General features: G+C 38.3%; 1 pseudogene; it reads left to right on the top strand.

Annotated features, from left to right (window-relative positions):
• Positions 1-19,809, top strand: part of LOC107143135 — a 96,516-nt pseudogene extending 76,707 nt beyond the window's left edge.
• Positions 19,810-21,377: the final 1,568 nt, after the last annotated feature.

Below are 21,377 nucleotides of genomic sequence, written 5' to 3'. Positions count from 1 at the left end.
AAATTGAATTGAATTAGCTCTTTAGCTTTAAAATCTACTACCACTGAAACATGTAAACTTGGTTAGAATCATGAATCAACTTCAACTCCAGGTTTGATTTTTTTTAATCTTTTAATGGCATAAATATTAGGCATACTTTATTTTTAAAACTGTTTTCAATTGAAATGTTCATGATTTTATAAAAGAAAATAAGAATCTTGGGAATACAAGAAGTCTCAGTTTATGCTGTCATGATAATCTAATGTTAATTGCTATCTATATTCCCATATGACCTTAATCTATTTTAATAAAATTAAATCTTTATGTTTCAGAATTATTTGAAAATGACTAGATGAGCTACAGCCTTCAAATCCCCACTCATATTGAGGGATATATCATGGTAGAAATGGCAACATTTTGTTTAGGGCAAAAACCAGATAAAATTTTTTAAAATATGATTTGGGAAGGTATCTACTTCCAGTTCCACTGTTCTAACAAAATTAGAACAAAACTCTATGGAAACAGAATGTCTTTACTGACCCTGGCTAGGTCTTACTACTCTCTGTATTTTTCTCAGGTTGAACATAATTAGACTTATGAAACAAATCTACAAATCCTGTTCTCGGTTCCAAGTTGAAGAGGATGATTCTAACAATGCCTATGAAGATTTTGGAGGTGCTGCAGAATTTACTCCCATTATTATTATTTTTTAATTTTTTTAATATTTTTGTTTTTATTTATTTACTTTTGTATGTGGTGCTGAGGATCGAACCCAGTGCCTCACGCATGTGAGGCGAGCACTCAGCCACTGAGCTACAACCCCAGCCCTACTCCCATTATTTTAAGGCAAATATATGATCTTCTCTCATACAAATCCAAGAATTTAATCAACAAATACCTAAGAGACTACAATATGTACACAAGACATACAGAATGCTCACTACAGAAAATAAGAGTAAAATAGAAATGGCAAGTTTCCATTCCAAAGACAGACCATGGAATAGGAAATGGTGTAAGGAGAAGCAAAGATGGGAACTTAGAAGATCATGTAAGCTTAAAAGTTATTATTTTAGTTTAGATGGGTCAAAAGGTAGCTCTATGTTTAAATTTTTGAGGAATCAAAAAAGTTTTCCAAACACTCTACACTCCCACCAATAATGAATGGGGTACCAGATTCTCCAGTCTTCCCAACATTTGCTACTTTCTATCTTTTTAAACACAAGCAGCCTCCTGGGGTGAAGTCATTTCTCACTGAGGTTTGGATATACATCTCCTAATGACTGGCATCACTGAACTTTTTTTATGTGTTATTGGTCATTAGTACAACTTCTTTAGAGAATCATCTATTCCAGTCCTTTCCAATGTTTTAATGTGTGTTGTCTCTCTACTGTTAAAAATTTCCTTATAGGAAGACTTACAAATATTTTCTGCCCTTGTGTGTGCTGTTGATGATTTTGATCAAAACACAAAAGTTTTGAACTTTGATGCAGTTCAAATCTGCAGGTTTGGAGGACACTGTGTCTGCTGACTATTTCTGTTGGGGGTGGGGTGGGGTGTAGGGTGCAGGGCTCAGGGCTGAGGCTGACCCATTGTGGAATGTTGAGCACTGGCTCTTTCTACAGGGGCTTGTTGATAGTGATCCTGAGGTTTGGTTGTTGTCAGCAACTGTAGGGAGGGCCTGGGAGTTGTGGGTGGTATGTGAGTAACACAGGAGCCTCCATCTTTGCTGCTGCAGATCACCAGATTTCACCTGTCACTGTGACTGAGGTAGGGTGTCTGATGGCTTGCCTTCATTTGTCCTCTTAGGAATGGCACCTATGAATTTCTGAGTACTGTTACCCTTTGCTGGGTTTCTTTGTAGTTTAAGTGCTTGGTGGCTATCTGCAACTGTGGGGCCTGGGAGCACAGTCTCTCTGGGGGCAGTCTATGACACAAAAACCTTCTGGCTGGCTGATGCAGCTCACTGGAATTTTACCCATCCTTGTAGCGGAGAAGGGTGTTAGTTGGCTGTATTCACCTGAGGTCCTGCTGAGGCTGTTAGGAGTACCAGAGTTGAAGGTAGTACTTCTCAGGAGTGATCAGCTCTTGGGCCAGCTCCACCCCACTCCCCTTTTATAAGATATGGGGGAAGGGACTTCAGTAGCCTGCAGCTACCCGCGGACCCTCCACAAGTTCCTTCTAGATGGATTAGTGAGACAATCTCTTCAGAGATATCCCCCTATGGTTTTATTTGTCACTATCTTTTGGTGGAGAGAAGCTGTATTGATTTTATTTCTTCTAGGAGGCTGACTAACTGTGGGCTCTCTACAATGGCTGTCCTGCCCTTCCAAGCTTTTAGCTGAGTTGTGTGATTTCCTGTACTGTCTTGGCTGCTCCTGTCCTGTTTTATCTTGGTCTCCCTTTCTTTCCATCTACTGCCAAAGAAGTAAGCTTGTGGGCTTCTCCTGCTTGCTATCTTACCCACTGACCCTATCTAACCTGGTCAGGGTTCAAGATCAAGGAATTCTTTCCTTATTTTCTGCTCTGATAATCAAACTCCAAGTCTCTCCAGATCTCAAGCTGTCCAATATCAGGTGTCAGAGTGTTCATTCTGTCACCCACCTCTCAGAACAGCTGTACTTTCACTGCCTTTTTTCTGAGCTGTGGAGGAGTTGAGAATTGCTGACTAGGTCTCCTGCATCATCCCAAGGATGTCCTAAACTTGGTTTTTAATTCTAATCATGTTTTAATGGAGCACTTAGGATTTTCTACGTACATGATCGTGTCATCTACACACAGAAAAAGCTTCACTTCTTTATTTCCAAATCTAAATGTTTTTATTTTCTTGCCTAACTGCTCTGGCTATAGCGTCTAGTACAGTGTCAAATAGAAGTTTCAGAAACATGCTTATAACTTACTCCCGATTTTAAAGAAAAAGCATGCCGTTTTTTACCATCAACCATGATGTTATTTGGGATGTTTGTTGTTGTTGTTTTATCATAGATGCCATTCATCAGGTTGAGGAAATTTCTTTTTATTGTTATTTAGTTTTTTTTTAATCACAAAATTGACTTTTATTAAATGCCTTTTCCTCTGATTATTGAGATAATCATGGCACCTTTGTATTTTATTCTATTTTTATGTTGTATTGTGTTAACTGACTTTCAGATTTAAAAAGAAACTTTCAATCATAGAATAAGTTTTCCCTCATCCTGGTGTATAATTCTTTCTTAGTTTCTTGATTTGGTTAGCCAGAATTTTGTTGAGGGTTTTCTTTTTTCTTTTTATTATCATGATTATTATTAATCATTATTATTTTGTTTAAATTCAAAAGAGCTCTTTGTTTGTATACTTTTCTCATTGTATCTTTTTCTGGTTTTGATATTAGGGTAAAACTGGCCTTAAGGAGTTGGAAAGTGCTTTTCTACTTCAATTTTTTTGAATGCCAATTTTTTTTTGAAATTTTTAAAAAGCAACTTTGGGGTTTATTGATTTTTTTTTTACTTCTGCTTTGACATTTCCTATTGCAGTAATTTCTTCATTCACTTTTATTATCCCTTTCCTTCTGTTTGTTTAAAGGTTTGATTTTTTTTTCTCTTTATCCAGTGTCTGGAAACAAAAGGGCAAGTTATTGATTTGAGACCTTGCTTATTTTAATAGCTACTTAGCATTACACATTTCTGTGTAAGCAGTATTTTAATTCTTTAACTTACATTTTCATGTATCTAAAAGAGTTTTCTAATGTTCTTATAATTATTTATTTGACTCATTGATTGTATTCTTAATTTGTATTTAAGAATACACTCAATGTGTGTATTTTCCAAAGTTTGTAAATTTCCCTGATTTCCTTTTTTATTGATTTCCATTCCATTGTGGTCAGAAAACCCACTCCGTGACTTTTATTTAACTCCTTTAAATATAATGTGAATTGCTTCATAGCCAAACATGTGGTCTGTTCTAGACCCTGATTCATGTCCATGTGAGAAGTCTGTATTCAGCTGTTTTGAATGGAGTGTTCTACAGATGTGTGATAAATCTAGTCGATTTATACTGCTGTCTAATCCTTCTATTTCTGCACTGATTTCCTGCCTTGTTCTATTGAGTATTGAAAGTCAGATATTGAAGCTTCTAATTCTCATTGTCAAATTGACATTTATCTCTTCATTTCTGTCAATGTTTGTTTCATGAATTTGGGGATCTGTTATTAGGTATATATTTGTTTTTATTGCTAAACCAACTGATTGCTTAATCCTATAAAATTCCTTAACTAACTCTAAAAACATTATTCTGGTCTTAGAGTCTATTTTGTTTGATAGCATACCCACTCCAACTCTCTTTGGTAATTATTTCATGCTCTTTTTCCATTCTTAGATGCTTAATTTATTTGTGCTTTTCAATCTACAGTATGTATTTTGTAAACAGCATAGAATCATTTAGCTCACCTCTACCTCTTGAGGATTGTTTAATCAATTCATATTTAATATTATTATCAGTATAATTTGACTAATATTTGTCATTGTTCTTTGTTTTTCTGTAGATCTCATGTATAGTTTTTGTTTTCATTTCTCCTTTGATGATCTCTTCTGCATCCAGTGAATATGGCCGAACTATGCTTATTAATTCATTTAAACATTTTTGTATATCACTTTCATAGTGTATATGACATATATCTTTCTAAATATACTTTAGAGTTATATTAACTTAATTCCAGAAAATGTATAAATGTTACTTTGTATGATTCTTTTCTCCCTCTTTTGTTCTATTATTTTTATTTATTTATTTATTATTTGTTTGTTTGTTTTGGCACTGGAGATTAAACCTAGGGGCACTTAACCACTGAGCCATATCCCCAGCCCATTTTGTTTGTTTGTTTGGAGGGCAGGGATTCTGGGAATTGAACTCAGGGGCACTCAACCACAAAGCCACATCCCTGGCCCTTGTTTGTATTTTATTTAGAGACAAGGTCTGAGTTGCTTAGTGCCTCACTCTGGCTGAGACTAGCTTTAAACTCCAGATCCTCCTGCCTCAGCCTCCTGAGCTGCAGAGATTACAGGTGTGTGCCACTGCACCCAGCCCACTTTTTTTTCTAAATATTTATTTTTTTGTTTTAGGTGGACACAATATCTTTACTTATTTTATGTAGTGCTGAGGATCGAACCCAGTGCCCCGCGCATGCCAGGCCAGTGTGTTTCCACTTGAGCCACATCCCCAGCCCCAGCCCATTTTTAATTTTATTATTTTTTATATGTATATAGTATCTGCCTACCTAACTTGCTATTATAAAGCAGACAATACATTGTTATGGTTACAACTAATAATTTTATATTATTTGAATGATATGATTTAGCTTTATATAATTTTATGTCTTTTAGAGAGTCTAAGAGGAGACTGAATGCATATTTTTAGATGTTTTAAATGTTTTAAATTATTCTCTTCTTCATTTCTGCTTCTCTTCCTTTATTCTTTTTTTTTTAAGAATTTAACCTTTATTTACTTGTTGTTGTTTATTTTGTTTTTTATTTCTTTATGTGGTGCTGAGGATGGAATCCAGGGTCTCACATGTCCAAGGCAAGCACTCTATCCCTGAGCTACAACCCCAGGCCTCTTCCTTTATTCTTATGGATTTGTTACATCTGGAGTCATTTCCTTAGCCCAAGACAGGTTTGTTCAAACCCACCTCCTTTGGGCTGCTATTGCCAAATATTACTTTCGTATATATTATAAGCACAATAATATATTATAAACATGCAAACATAAAGCTTTATATGAATCCTTTTAAAATTAGTTATTATGCAGTAACTTTGTATATCATGTGACCATCTGCATAGGCTTATTATTGCTTTATGCTGCTGCCTTTTCAATCATGTATAAAATAGATGCAAAATGAAATATATGCACAATACAGTTTTATTTATTTATGTACATAGTCTATATTTGGTGACACATCATTCTCACACTTTAGTTTTGAGATAAGTTTTTTATTCTTTAGTTCTTTAAAAATATATCACATTCAAGTTTTTCTCTGGTTTAGTGCCAAGTCTTCATTGTCTAGGGTAGTTTCTGTTGATTTTTATTCCTGGGCATAGGCCATACTTTCCTATTTCTTTATATGTTTCACAATTTTGTTGAAAACTGGGTATTTTTAATATATGCCCAATCTGGTACTTAAGTTTGTCTCCTTCCTGGGGTTTACTATTGTTTGTTTTTCTTGTTGTTGGTTGAATTTCTTCCATTAATTGCATGAAGTCTATATTCTTTGATGAGTGATCACTGACATGGGCTCACTGTTGGGTTGGTGTTCATTTCATTAGTGGACAGAGCTCTCCTGAAGGACCCTGGTTTCCCAGGTTTTGTGAGGGTGCTGTGTGTGCTCAGGGACAGCCTTTTTCATAATCCAGCAGGCATTTTACAACTCAGACTGAGCTTCCTCTCCTGCTTGCACAGAACCCTAAGGCCATCAGGAGGAGAAGTTATTTCCTTGTCAAGTATTTTTGGGGTGTATGTGCAGTTCTGCACAGGTACTTTTCCTCTTAGATTTCTAGCATCATATCAAAACTTTAAGCTCCTTCAATAGATACCTTATTCCCCAGCTTTTCATGAGACTTTGGTCAGATTTTTATATTTCCCAACTGTCATCGTTGTCTTATTTGATTGCTACTTTAATAAGTTTCACTGATGGTTTTCAAAAATCGCTCTATGGGAAAACTCTGTTCTTTCCTGTCAACGGAGCTTAGAGCCAGATTCCATATAGACAAGCTTTGGCAGTGGGTTTCAGTGGAACTTCCAGACCAATTAGTGATAGTTCTCTGAGTATGAGACCTGGGAGATTCCAGCACTTTTCTGTTTCATGATGGATGGCTGGGCTGCTGGTTTTCAGCTTTACTAATTTCCTTTGCAATTGGAACAAATTACCACATACAGTTGATTAAATGAGCCCAGACGCATCATCTCTCATTTCTGGAGGTCAAGAGTCTAAAGTGGGATCTTGGGGCTGCCTTTGCTTTGGAAGCTGTAGGAAGAATCTTTTTACATGCCTTTTCCAGATTTTTGACATCCTGTGAGATTTCATAGGATCATTGCAATTATATTGGGTCCAATAGGATAGCCCAGGATAATGTCTACATCTCAAGATCCTAAATGTAATCATGTTGGAAAAATACCTTTTTCTCACGTATGTAATATATTTACCTGCTCCAGGGATTGTGACATGATTCTGTTGGGAGACCACTATTTTGTCTACTAGAGTCCTGCCTCTGTTTTCCAGAGATTTATATCCATCCCCCATGCCAAGTATATTCAATCCACAAAAGTCTCCAAAATCTCATGACATTATATTATTAAGTCATGTCCAAAATGTCATATAAATAGCATCAACTCAAATGTTCAGAATATCTTTAAGCAAACTATATATTGGTTGTGATTCTTGATATGATCCATCCCCCCATCCTGAATCAAAATTTCTCTCCAACTTTGATCATAAAACAGGAGAATATGTTACTATTTCTATAACCCAGTGATAGTAGAGGTACAGGACACCTGTTAAAGACATTTCTGTTCAAAAAGGGAGAAAATAATGAAAAGGAATCGTTAACCCCTGTAATTTTGAAATCCAGCATGTCAGCTCCACTAGGTGTCACAGCCTTGGGATAATGCTCATGACTGTCAGTTTCATCATCTGCTCCGGGACTCAGCACTCAGTTCCTGCAGCTCTGCCCTGAAAATCACCAGTTTTTTTAGGGAAGCATAGGAGTTTCCAGCAGAGTAATTTAGACCACTTCCTGCACATAGAAATTTGTTATTCCAGAAAATTTCTCTTATTTATTCCCTTCCTTGTCTTTCTCAGCCCCAGCTGGGCACTCTTTCTGTCTTCACAATGTCCTTAAGAACTCTGAGAGTCTCCTGGGCATACCCCTAGATGTAAATGCACTGGGTTAGACAGCAGGCTGCTCCGCCAGAGGCTGCCTTGACAAGGACACCTGCATTCTCGACTTCTGCTGAGATCATAAGTTACTCACATAACCTTTTTAAAGAGCCCTCTGTGTGACTGAATACTCTAAGATGTTAATACTTCCATGCACCAGGAAAAGGTTATCCAGCCACTCCCTTTTTTCCTGCTCTCTGGAACATTCTTTCCTGACACTGAGCGTTCTAATTTTAGTGTTTTCTGAAATTTGGGTAGACTGAGAATTTCAAGTCCAGATTACTTTTTGCTGAGAAGTTCTTCTTTCCAGGTTTCTCTGTCTTATCATATTGCACTGTAAGCAATTTTAAAAAAAACAAAAACAAAAACATGGCATGATTTTAGCATTGGATTTAGAAATTGAAACTAAAGGTCCAAGCTCCTTTCTTATAAATTCCTCTTTCCAAATAACCTCAGGGCACAATTAAGCTAAGAATTCTGTGATTACATAACAAGAATCACCTTTCCTCTTGTTTTCAGTAACATTATTTTCTCCAAAGCTCTCACAAGCAGCAGTGTCAGAAATACATTTGGAAATGATGATGTTTCTACTAACAGTTGGTTGAAGTAGACCAGGCACTTTTTATTGTGCTTCTCCAAATTCTTCCAGCCTCCATCCATTCTCAATTCCAAAAACACATACATATTCTTTAAATAGTAAAAAAGTGTCCCACTTGCAGATATCAATGTCTGTATTAATTTTCTCTTGCTTCAGGAACATCACTCCACATTTAGTGGCTGAAGCAACACATGTGTATTATATCACAGTCAGCAGTGCAGAAGTTTAAATTGGACCAACCATACTCTGTTCTTTTTGGAGTTTCTAGGGAAACTCTGCTTGTCTGCCTTCTCCTGCTTCAGAGCTGCCAGGATTCCTTGGCTCCGGGTTCCTTCCCCAGTCTTCAAAGTTGGCAGTGTAGTGTTTCCTTAGATCTCACTCTCTGCCTTGCTCTACTAGGGACACTTGAGACTATAGCAGATTCACAGACACTCAGGAACATCTTCCTGTCTCAAGATCACATCTGCAAAGTTCCTTTTGCTACAAAAGGACACATAATCCTGTCTTTGGGGCTTAGAATATGCACATCTTTGGGGGACATTATTCTGTCAATTACACTATGACCATTGTAGCTACTGGACTATTGATTTTAAGCTTCTGTGAAGCTGGAGCGAGGAGCTGGGAATAAGGTAACTTGAAATGCCACCAAGCATACTTTTTTTAACTGAGATTTTTCTTGTTGTTCTTACATAAATGCCCTTTAGATTTTTGCAAATCTTTGGTTAATTTTCAGAATTCTAAAAAAGTTTATCTGATATTTTGTTTTAACCAGTGTTCTGAAAACTTGGTTGAGAATCAGAATTCCAAAGAACCATACTTTAAATTGTGTGTGTGCTCTTGGGTGTGAAATAATCACTATATAAATGATTATGTGGAATTAAAACCAAATCAAAATATATCACTCATCTGCATTGCTATGTGCACAAATGTTTTATAAATAAACAATAAATATACATTTAAAGAACTCCAATTACTTACATCTTAATTTTATATGCCTCAATAAATATAGTCTTATATAGTATTAGTATATATACATATAAACATTCATATGTTTTTCATAGTTTTAATCAGTATAAATATATAAGGAAGACAAAAGACAGAAGAATATAAAGAAATCATGTCGGATAAATTGGTGACCCTTCAAATGTTTACCCAGAATCTTTAAATGTTTGACCTATTAATGTTTATCTCTAGCTTGCTAAATCAATGTATCAATACCAGTACCTAAACCTTATTGTTTTTAAACACTGTCACAATTTAAGTATTTTTTATGTCATAGATCTTCAAAGAACAGTAATAACCACTCATTTACATAAAAATGAATAGTTCATCTGTATCCTCAGAGTGAACATACAGCTTGCATTAATGTTTCATAAAATATACAGTTTTAAAATTATGGAATAAAATTCTGGCTTCTCCATGCGATCACACATATAAAAATAGTTTACCCTTAGAAGGGTAAATTGTGTGTGTTCACTGTGAGAAATTACAGATCTTTTTGAGTTGAACTCTCCTCTCAGTTTTAGGAGACAACAACTACGAACCTCAGGGATGTTGGGTTGTCACTTTGATTTCTTAAAGGAAGGATGGAAATAGAACCCAGATATGCCGGAGAGAAATGGAGGTCAGATCACTTTATTCAATTGGTTAGTTCTAAGTTAGAAGAAAGATGACATCAGAGCTTCCTATCTAAGGGTCAGAGAAACCAGTACCTCTGTCACCATGACATTTGTTCCCCTGATCCCTAGATGATCACGTAAACTCTTGCTTCCTGCTTTGGATACTGAACACCTGTGTAGGATGCTCAGATGTTACATTAAACCTATGGGTTTACAGCTATCCTGTAAGAAAAGACAGCAACATTTTCTCTTATAACAGACTGGCAGCAATGAAACATCAATAAACTCGGGAACCCCTTTGACTGAAGACTGTTTGTTCCTAGTGTGAGTCATAAAATCTCCATTCGAATGGCCATGAAGAAGGGCCTAGACCAAAGGGAATGGCCAGTTAGAGCGCCAGAGACTGTCTGGAATCTACCTGTGAAATGCCTACCTTAGAGGTCAGTTTGAAGAGGCTTGGTCCTCTGTCTGGCCCACAGTCCACAATATCTCTAAGTTACTATTAAAGAGTGTAAAACCAGCAGATCCAAGCAGCCACACATAAACATTCCATTCAGAACTTGGAAGGCAGTCAGTTCTATGAATGCTCCCCTGAGCACTTGCTTAGAAAACTCATGATCCTGCTGAGCTGGAATGGCAGCAGGAGAAGTGCCAGGGCCTTCATACTTTAAATTCAAAAATTTCAGCAGTTGAGGCCACTTTCTCACTGATATCCTGATCACTAAAGGCCATACCGCTTTGTTGAACAATGAACAGAGGAACAATTTGTAAAATGGCATTGTGGCCCATAAAACGAAGGGCATCACCTTTTGTCCTCTGTGGTGCTGGCTTCCATTTTCGCTATTTTTTTGAGGTGGTTTTCCTGAGAAGTCCCCCTTTCAGTCAAATATAAAAGAGAATGGCTATGTAGAGTGTGAAGTAGAACAACATATTTGGTAACAGGCTTTGGAGGAAAAAAAAAAAAAAAGGATGAAGACTTGGTATCTAAGCATGGGAACAAAATATATTCAAGATGGAAGAAAGGAAGAGCCACTTCAATACATGAAAGACCGGGAACGAGGGTGGCAGGGTGAGCTGCTTTCTTCTTCCCCTAGCTGAGGGAAGAAATTTGGACTCCTGCAAAGGGATGTACCATGGAAGGTATCCTCCATCTTGCCCTGATGGATGTCAATGAGCAATGTGGGTGTTGCCAGTGAACAGGGTCAGAGGTTTCACACCAGTGGTTGTGGAGAGACCAAAGCCCACCAGCAACAGTTAGGGGAAAAGCCTAGGATAAAGCCCCATGGTAAAGGCTGAGCTCTGCCTGTCCAGAAGGAACGATGTCCCTCAGGTAGGCAACTTCGCCCTGGAGAAGAGAAAGGAGGCTAAAAGTTCTTGGCAAGCAGCAGTCCCATAAGCACCTCAACCAGACCAGTGTGCTGGAAATCTCTGCTTGAAGTGGACCGGAAAGGGGCAAATGGCTCTCCAGAACCTCCCCTTGGCCTCCAGGAACCTGTTTGTATAGAACTGACAGAAACAGATGGTTAAAAGAAACCTGGAGATGATATCTTGAAGTGGCACCCACTTTCTCCACCGAAAAGCCCTCTTCACCATGGCTGATTTTAGGACTGTCAGCAAAAGAGTCTCTGCAAGAGAGTCCAATGTAGATAAACTTCCTATTATTGCGTCGCCCTGTTTACTTGGCCACTGGCCAAGAAGAACCAGCACTCCAGGTGCTGGACACCCCCTTACTAGTTTTTCACAAACATATCCAGTATAGATAGTACTTTGAAGAAATGTGCAAACAAGGCCTCTGGCCTTGAGCTGGGCTTCACAGAGATGTCTATATTTTTAAGATAAGTTACAAATGGGCTCCATGGTAACAGCTGGCAGGGGGAGGAAAGAAAGGGAAGAAGAAACTCTCCCCTTCTCAGGTGTTGTCCTTGAAGAGTTAACTTGCTCAGAACAGTGAAAGAAAAAGCTGCTTTTATGTGAATTTCTGCAGACTGTGAACTTCTGAGCCCCTCCCCTTACATGCTGGGTATAAAACTCTGAAACTCCCTGAACTCGGGGTTCAGGAGATTAATTGATTACAGCAAAAGCTGTGCCTTCTGAGCCTGGCTGCAGCCAAATAAAACTGTTTCCTGCTATCTTCGGTGCCTTGCCTCATTTGTCCCTACAACAATCTCAACTCTAAAGTCTCACATATCCAGATTTTTGAAAGTGAGACCTATTGCCTCTCACAATCCTTCATCTAAATGTGCCCTTTCAACTTCCTTGTCTGTCACTCACTGGAAAGACTATGCCAGGAATTCCAGCTTGTACCAGAATTATGAGGTTACACAGAAATCCCCAAACCAGAACTGTTAACTAAATTAGTGATATTAAATCCTCAGTTTGTTTTCTTATGCACAAATTATACTTTAAGCTTTCCTATACTTTCAGAATCCTCTATGGGTGTGCATATTTTCAAATACTCTTTTTTTTTTTAACTTTGAAAGAAGTTCCTGTGTTCATGGTTTGATATGTTTGATAAGTTTTGAACTTATTATAAGTTCACAATTTACAATAAAATGTCAAGGAAACTAAAATTAGGAAAATTAGAGGATTTGTGAATTAATTAAATAAATAAACCCCCATAAATGTCATTATTACTTTTACTTGAATCACATACCAAAACCTGAAATTAATCACAAATAGATGCTCGTAGTACAAGAAAGCACTGAGCTACTTAGTGAGGAATATACTACATTAGAAATGTCAACAGAGAATGAATAAATCATTCCCCACAATACAGTTTCCTGGTTAGCATACTGTCTGCATCATCTTAAATTCATAAAGGTGTTTATAATCAAATGTCATCAATCTATCTAAGTAGAGTGGAAAATCAGTGGTGTATTAGCTATACATCTAACAGTAGTAATGGTATAATATGCTTAATTAATGCTAAAATAAAACCTAAAACAAGGAAAGTAAAACCAAAGCTTAGAGATACTTCATCAAGGATTTTGGCTAAATTTATAGGTACAAAATACAGGAGCCTGACATCAAATCTTGGCTATATTTGAATTTAAACATTAAAATATATATATATATTTGCCTATTTCTTACAATTGATGATATGAATGAATTTAATTATCCACCTCTTATTCATAGCTCCCTAAGAGTGGATGGAACCAACTCTTTAAAAGGTTCTCTTAGGGGCTGGGATTTTGGCTTAGTGGTAGAGTGCTTGCCTGGCATGTGTGAGGCACTGGGTTCAATTCTTAGCACCATATATAAATAAATGAGTAAAATAAAGGTCCGTAAACAACTAAAAAAAAATTTTTAAAAAGGCCGTCTTAGTAATTGGTCTGATTCTCCAAATTTTAACTTCTGACTCAATCTAGAAGCACAATGTCAAGTCTGTGACCTGTACAATAAAAGAGGAAAAAGCTATGAATGAAGAAAGAAAGAAAGTGGGTGATCCTTTAGATAATCAGGCATTGGGAAACTGCATTTCTTTATGTCTGGGACACTGTGGTCTTGAGAGGCACCTCCCGACTGGGAATACTGTCTCATCACTTGACAGAATTTCAGATCTCCACTGGCAATTTAACCACATGAGATCTACATTTTTTATATCCTCAGATAACATATACATTAACAGGTAGTGATGAGAATCAATTCTTTCCTTTTTTTTTTCTTTGAGAGAGAGAGAGAGAGAGAGAGAGAGAATATTTATTTTTTAGTTTTCGGCAGACACAACATCTTTGTTTGTATGTGGTGCTGAGGACCGAACCTGGGCCACACGCAGCCACATCCCCAGCCCCTCAATTCTTTCTTTTGAGAATGTGATTGCTTTAATAATATACTCCTACATCTTCAATGAGATAAGAAAATACAGTAAAATCAGTACATGTTTAAATGTGTTTCTACTTCTTGACACACACAGATTTAATCATCAAATCCTAGCACCCTCCCACATTTATAAGAGCAATGATTAACACAGTACAAAAAAGCCCATGTGTGGTAAAACTAGAGCATCAGTTCCCTAGGTATGAGTCCCCTCCTGTCAGTTTTTCCACCCAGGGAGGGAAAAATGAATCTTTCCCAAGTAACCCTGCATTTTACTTCATAATAAGAAAAACTTAACTTCAAATAAGAAAAATTCAGTTGCAATATATAAGCTTAATGGTGTTTTCATTGCCCTTGCTCTGCCTTAAATACTACTACACAGCAAGTAATGCTTATTAAAAATTCAGCATCACCTAGCTTAACACACATTATAGTCATAGTTTGGTAAAAGGAGCCGGACATACTGGCACATGGCTGTAATCCCAGCAGCTCAGGAGACTGAAGCAATGCCGCAGTCCGGCTGCAGCAGAATAACCGGGGGGTGACGAATAACTTGTGTACGTTGATACAGCAGGAGTAGGAGCCGTTTATTGCAGGACAGGAGCAGTATTTATACATTCCACACAGCTTATCTAATTAGCATAAACTAGATACATCAGTCAACCAATCAGGAATCTCTACACTTAATGGCTCGCTTTTGTTACTTCTCAAACCACTCCCTCTGGCATTTTGCCAGGCACCATCCAGACTTGTTTACGAACTTTAACATTCCCCTGACAAAATGCCAGGTGTTATTTTGACTTATTTACAGACTCTAACAAAGCAAGAGGATCACAAGTTCAAGGCCAGTTTCAGCAACGTAGCAAGGTCCTATAAAACTTAGTGAGACCCTGTCTCAAAATAAAAAGTAAAAAGGGCTGGGGATATAGTTCAGTGCTTAAGTGCCCCTAAATTCAATCCCTAATTTTTTTAAAAAAGGAATAACATGCTATAAATCTCAGGAAATCTCAACCACATGCACATAAATTGCACGTCTAGAAGCAAGAAGTTGTTTCTGTGCATTGATTAATTAATTTTTACTTTATTGAGCTTTCCCAAGAGGATGGGGCAGAGGATAAACATAAAAGCAGATATCAAGAAAGCCCTCATGCCCCAGATGAGCAGTGATCAAGGAAAGTTCTGTCAGACAAGGAGTGAGTGGGTAAGTGGGTTGGTCACACATTTCACAAAATTAAAAATACTGTATTTGTGAAATCAAATATGTTTTAAAACATTTTAATGTGGCAACCTAATAAGACACGTTCCATGAATGTTAGATATCCTAGATATTTATACTACATGATGCTTTATTTAATGTTTTACATTTTAACTATGTATATTGTAAATCATATTAATAATCTTATATATCTGCTAAATTATATATGTAGATGCAGGCTTGCATGTATACACACAGAGAAATAAATTTACTGTTTGCATTTTCAAACTTCTTTCCCCAACACACATTAGATTTCATGTCCTGAGACAAAGGTTCTCAAGCTGGGCCCCAGTTCAGCTGCATCAGTATTGCATTAGAAAGAATCAGAATGCAAATTCTCATTCAGCACCTTAGAGCTACTGAGTCAGAAACTGTGGATGAGCCCAGAAGTCTGTACTTTTTCAAGCTCACCAGATAATTCACCTATGTGTTAAAGTTTGACAAGAATCACTGAGCTCAAAGATCCTTAGCCGACAGGTTAGGTGGAGTACTTATACCTATTCTAAACGTTGAACTAGAAAGAATATTTTTTAAATATTTTTGAGAAGAAGAGTGATTGAATAATTTCAGGGAAACTCCTCCTTACAAGTATGTCAGTAAATCTTAGATAACAGATTATAATCGATTCTCACTTTAGAGAGAAAAAGTCGGTAACTTAACTTAGGTAACACCGTGTGTTTAAACCTACCAGGCTTTCTCTAAGAGCCTTTTTATAAAATATCTCACTTAATGTTCATGAAAACCACTTGTGAGGTGCATTGAGAATATTTAAATGTATACCCATAAGTGCACTAATTGTTTTTCTCTGCCAAAATGCCTATTTTACAGATGGGGAGACCAAGACAGAAAAGGTAAACTGATTTGCCCCCAAGACAGAATTGGTAGGAAAAAACAAGCACAGAGCTCAAAAGTGGTAGAACTGGAATAACTCTAACTGAAAACTGCCATTGTCCTAACTTTCAATCATAAAGAAATTATGATGCTTATCAGAAAATTTTAGTAGTTAAATTTTGCTCATGAATCATTTGCTTCTGAGAAGTTATTCAGGAATATGGCAACCCTATTGGGAGGTTGGTGTAAACAGGGGCCTTTGGACCTCATCAGACAAGCTTGCAGGCAAGGGTTTGACTAGCAGAGTTTGCTTGTTTGTTTTTGAGAGACCATGGGTTGTCTTCTAGGCTCCCTACCTCCCCTCAGACCTCCAGGTCTTAATCACCTGCAGAACTGTGCATTTACATCACTTGAGTGGCCCCAGCAGGCATATGTAAAGCCCAGAACAAAACCCTCAAAGCGCAACAAGCTACAGATTTCTCCTTTTCTCTTCTGCTGGCCTTGAGATACCTGGGCTCTGGCTGCTTCTGCCAGCAGGAGGAGCTTCTCTTTGGAAATGTCATGTCTTTCCTCCAGGAAGGCAGATTGTGATCTGGCATGAGTAGCAGTGAGCCCCAAAACAAACAGGAGTCAGCAGGAGTTGCTTGAAAAGCCAGGTCCCTAGGTACATTCTTTCTATTTGAGTCACAGATTGAAGAATGAGCTGATGAACACAGCTGATACAACTAATGCAAATACCTTGCAAGGTTTTTGTTGTTGTTGTTTGTTTGCTTTTTGTAATGATTCACTTATCTATGTAAACTGAGTCTAATTCCTGTCAAACAGAAAGAACATGGATATAGCAATCTAATTGAAGCTGGCTATGACTTCTCTTATCACAGTCATCATGAGATAAAATTCTACCTTACCTAGTCCTCAGGTTTCCCATTTGGTGGCTCAGGATAGACAACATGTTCCCACTTAATGGGACAACCTAGCCCAATCATGCATGGTCCGATGCACTAATGACATTGATTCTGACTTGAATCATCAGGGGAAGCAAGAGATCTGAGAAACTTGGAAACTCCAGAGACCATGCAGGTCAAAGTTCTTCACATATATCAAATTCTTTCTCCGCTCTCACTTTCTTCATTTGTTGAAAATTTTTTCTCAAGACCTTTTCCCAGTGTATAACTTATATATCTGTCTGTGTCTACTCTTCTAAGTCTCTTTATTTCAGTACATATCATTCCACAAGTATCAATTCCCATAAACCCCAGAAGCATGAAATAAAGAAGGAAACTAAAATGAACACCTATTAGATAAGCTGGGCCTCAGAGACTATATTCCTTACAACATTTATGATATTGCATCTTCTTTATTATAAAGTTGGTCGCGTGTGTTGGGTGCCCCGTTTGCAGATATGTGAGCACAGAACAGGCCTTGAATAGCTTTAGGTGTAGCAGAGATCTGAACCTGGCATGGCCAGATTCTGCTATTGCTCTGAGGATACAGCCTGAACTTCTGAATGTGGCTAAAAGGGCACTGTATGGTCAAGCCGTCCTACACTTACACACACCACCGCCCCCAATTTCCATAACCTACAACACTCACAGAAACACAAAGCAGGTGGTCCAGCCACACAGCAGACCCCTTGTGTGGTTTCTGCTGAGGTTCTTACCCCCGGCTTCCTTTTTGCCCAGCAAACTTTCTTATTTTAAAACCCACTTCCTTCAGGAAGTGCTTCCTGACCATTGAACTGGGTCATGTCCATATGCGCACTTCCTATGAGCCTCACTAGAACATTTTCTACCTGTATGCCTGCACTCAAGCATCTTAAATATAAAAATTCTGTTGTTAATTGAGTCCAACAAGCCTAGTAGAACCAACAGACCACAGCAGGAACTTTCTGTGTATTTACTAAATGACCGATGGATAACTTTAGCTTCTTAAAATGAATTTTGTACTTTTAGAATGGTGAGGAAGAGGATGGAGATGAAGATGAGGAAGCTGAGGCATCTGAAGATGATAAGGATAACAATATCGATAGCAAGAAGCAGAAGACTGATAAGGGTTAAACTAAAAAAAAAAAAAAAAGCCCTTATGACCTGTGTACATTTCTAAGGAGTTCAATGTCACAATTACATTTTTATGAACTATATGAGTGCATCTTCACATGCACACAAAAATAGACTTGAAAAAATGAATTTTGTGAGTAAATCCTCTTCTGCTTATGACCAGCAATAATGGGAGAGAATTCTGGCAGTAGAATGAATGGAAATGTGTTCAGTTGTTACATAGTTGATCGTGATTTGATTTAATCCAAAAGGTTTACCCAATGGAGAATTCCTCTAAATCATTTCTAGATGAGTGATGTCTATGGACAATGCTTGACTAAGGTTAAAAATGTTTTCTACCAACTCATTCTCAAAGGAAATTTATCCTGTGGAAAGAATTGCATCATTCACAGACAGACAGGAGAACCTCAATATTAATGACAGGAAACCAGAATTCACAGGCAGAAACCAACTGCCATTAGTAGGCAGGCGGAATTTAAGCATCCATTTTCCAAATCTAGTCAAGTTCCAACTTAGAAAATTATATGAGCCATCATTTGGCATAAATAGGATATTTTCTACCATATAAATATTACAAGTAGATGGAAGGTTAACTTGAATGTGTGGTGTGGGGAGGAAAATTCAGAGCTCTGTGGCTATTGGCTCCGTGGATCACATCCTGTGGCTCTCTGTTTATAAATTGAGTCTCAAGTTCAGACCCTGTATTGTTCACTTACATTTATTCTAGTTTCATAATCAAGAATTTAAATCCCTTCAATGGCTTGTCACATTTGGAGTTTATGAGGTGAAGAAAGAAAAGTCAGTGCCTCTCTGTCCAGATGGTATTCCACCCATCTTTGAAGAAGGGAGTCATCATTTCCTGGTTGCCATCTTGTGCGTGGACTTCCTCTCTCCAGAGGGAAGAAACAGCACTTGCCTTAGGGTGCAGAGTGAATTTTATGTGTCATGCTAAGCCATAACATCTAAGTCCAATTTAGCCCAAACGTTTGCTTTGGCATGAGTCACTTCTCTGTTTTGAAAAGCACTGATCATTATCAACACAAAGCCTTTTTCATTTTATACTTTGGTTCCGTGGGGATGTGCTCACGGCCCTGGACCTGCAGCAGATCCCAGTCCTAACACCAAACTTCTGAGATGGCTACTATTAGCAGACAAATGTATGACTGACAGTGAGGAAATTAAAGCGGAAGGATGGACACGGAGCCCCAGAGAGATAGTGTCTTGTGCAGGAACATTAAAACAAACAAACAAACAAAAAAAACAAGAAGCCAGTTTTTGGCTGGGAGGGACAGGGCAGAGGTAGAGCAGGACACAGAAACTTTGTTTACCCTTCTGGCACTTGACAGTCCCGAGAGTCATTGTGCCCAGCAGCATTTCAGATCATAATTTCCTAGGTGATGGTACGATTTCTTAAGTGAGTTTCTTCTAATTAGTTTAAAAATCATACTTGCTTTTGTTGAGCTCCACTCAGTTAAAACCTTAATATCTGGGCTCCAGAAAGCAGCAAACTATTAGGAAGTCAGAAGCCTAGAGCACGATTTGTGGGCAGTTTGCCTGAATCTGATGGTTTTTATTTTTCCCTTTTTTATCTGCCAGCTTTGATTGCACTTCCGTTACCCCCTCACACCTCAGACCTGCTCCCACCAAAAAGTGCAAGCCCAGAAAGGGACACCCTTTACCCTTCCCCTCCCTCCATCTCCATGCTCACCCCATACCCACTGACCTCTTGCACAGAGTCCCCTTCTCAGGACTGAAAACACAGCTCCATCCACAGCTGTCTTAATGGCTCTTCTCCATGTGACCCTTGCTCTGGGTCACTCTCCCTGCACTGCTACGATCCCCATAGTAGAAGTAATAGAAACAAGCCTGCGACAGCCCTCAAATACCTTTGAGACCGCAAATGCAGATATTTCTTGCAATTTTTGGTATTTTTTATTAAATTGTTAATACTTCATGTTTGATGATTTTCTCTGTGAATATTAAATAAGATGTAAGTCCAGAATATGAACTTAATAGGTCCAGGGGATGGTGTGTGGGTTTCTCCTGAAACCTTCCTTGCTAAGTTGAAGGAAGGAACTGTGTAGATCAGTTGTAGTTTTGCTTTGCTTAACCAGACATCCAGAATCCCATGCGGAGGAGAGAGGAGAAGAAATCAGAGATTCAGTTGTCTTAGAAATGTCAGGTCCTTTATGCTTCCTTTTAGGTTGATTTTGGCACCTGACTGCTGCCTTGGGATGCCTCCCTTCTCCAACTGGCATGACCAATAACCCGGGGACCCCACTCTGCAGGCACCCCACTTCACTAGGCAGGCTGCCTTCCCAGCACAAGCTGGAGTGTCATGGTGACAGCTCATCCCTGGAGCCTGGCCTCTGGTGAGCTGCAGAGGCTTAGGGAGCTCACCTGGACATTGCTTCTTCTGTACTGTCCCTGTCCTGCTGTTGTCCTCCTCATTTCCAGTGGAGCTACTGGGGTTGCTGGAGCACTGCTGGAGCTCACGCTTGGGATGAGGACAGTGGCTGCTGGTGGAGCTCTGCTGAGGACAAAAGGGGATCTCCTGGGGTTCATTTCCTGAGCCCTTTGTCTTGTGCATGAGGCAAATCATGGCTGTTCATCTCTTTCCCAAGGCAAGCTCCCCACAGAGCAGATGGCAGCCCTCCTAGCCTTTCTGCCAGGCAGAAGGCCCAGCTTGTGCCCTGGTACAGGTCCTACCAAAAGGCATCACATGCCCTGGCTCTCTTGAGAAGAGAGAATTTGAAGAGGAAGTGGAGTGAGGGGAACTCGTCTAACTGGTTAATGATTAATCTCATTCTTATTATGTTCCAGGATTGTTAGAATACAGGAGCTAAACATTTCACATGTAAATAATAACTTCTAACATTATAGCAATAGTAAAATTTTAGAGACAGTAAGGCTTTGTTTTGGAGAATTTTTTTTTTTTTTTTGCAGGGGGAGAGGGGTGATACTGGGGACTAAACCCAGGGGCACTCAATCACTGAGCCACATTCCCCAGCCATTTTTATATTTTTATTTAGAGACAGGTTCTCACTAAGTTGCTGAGTCTGGCTTTGAATTCACCATCCTTTTTCTTCAGTCTTTTGAGCCACTGGAATTACAGGTGTGCACCACCATATATGGTCAAAGTGAGGTTTTAAACTGAGTATTTCTTTGACAGAGAATCATGCTTCTTTTAATGAAAACAATTTAACACTTATAATTTAGTGTCTTGTTAGTGTGAAAATTATACTTATAGCAGTACATGGATTAATAGGAGCATTAAAATATAATGTGATTTCATAAAGAGAAAAAATTTACTTTTTCTTAA

The sequence above is a fragment of the Marmota marmota genome, unplaced genomic scaffold (assembly GCF_001458135.2).
Source record: "Marmota marmota marmota unplaced genomic scaffold, marMar, whole genome shotgun sequence".
NCBI lineage: Eukaryota > Metazoa > Chordata > Mammalia > Rodentia > Sciuridae > Marmota > Marmota marmota.
This window is presented reverse-complemented; position numbering and strand designations above follow the sequence as displayed.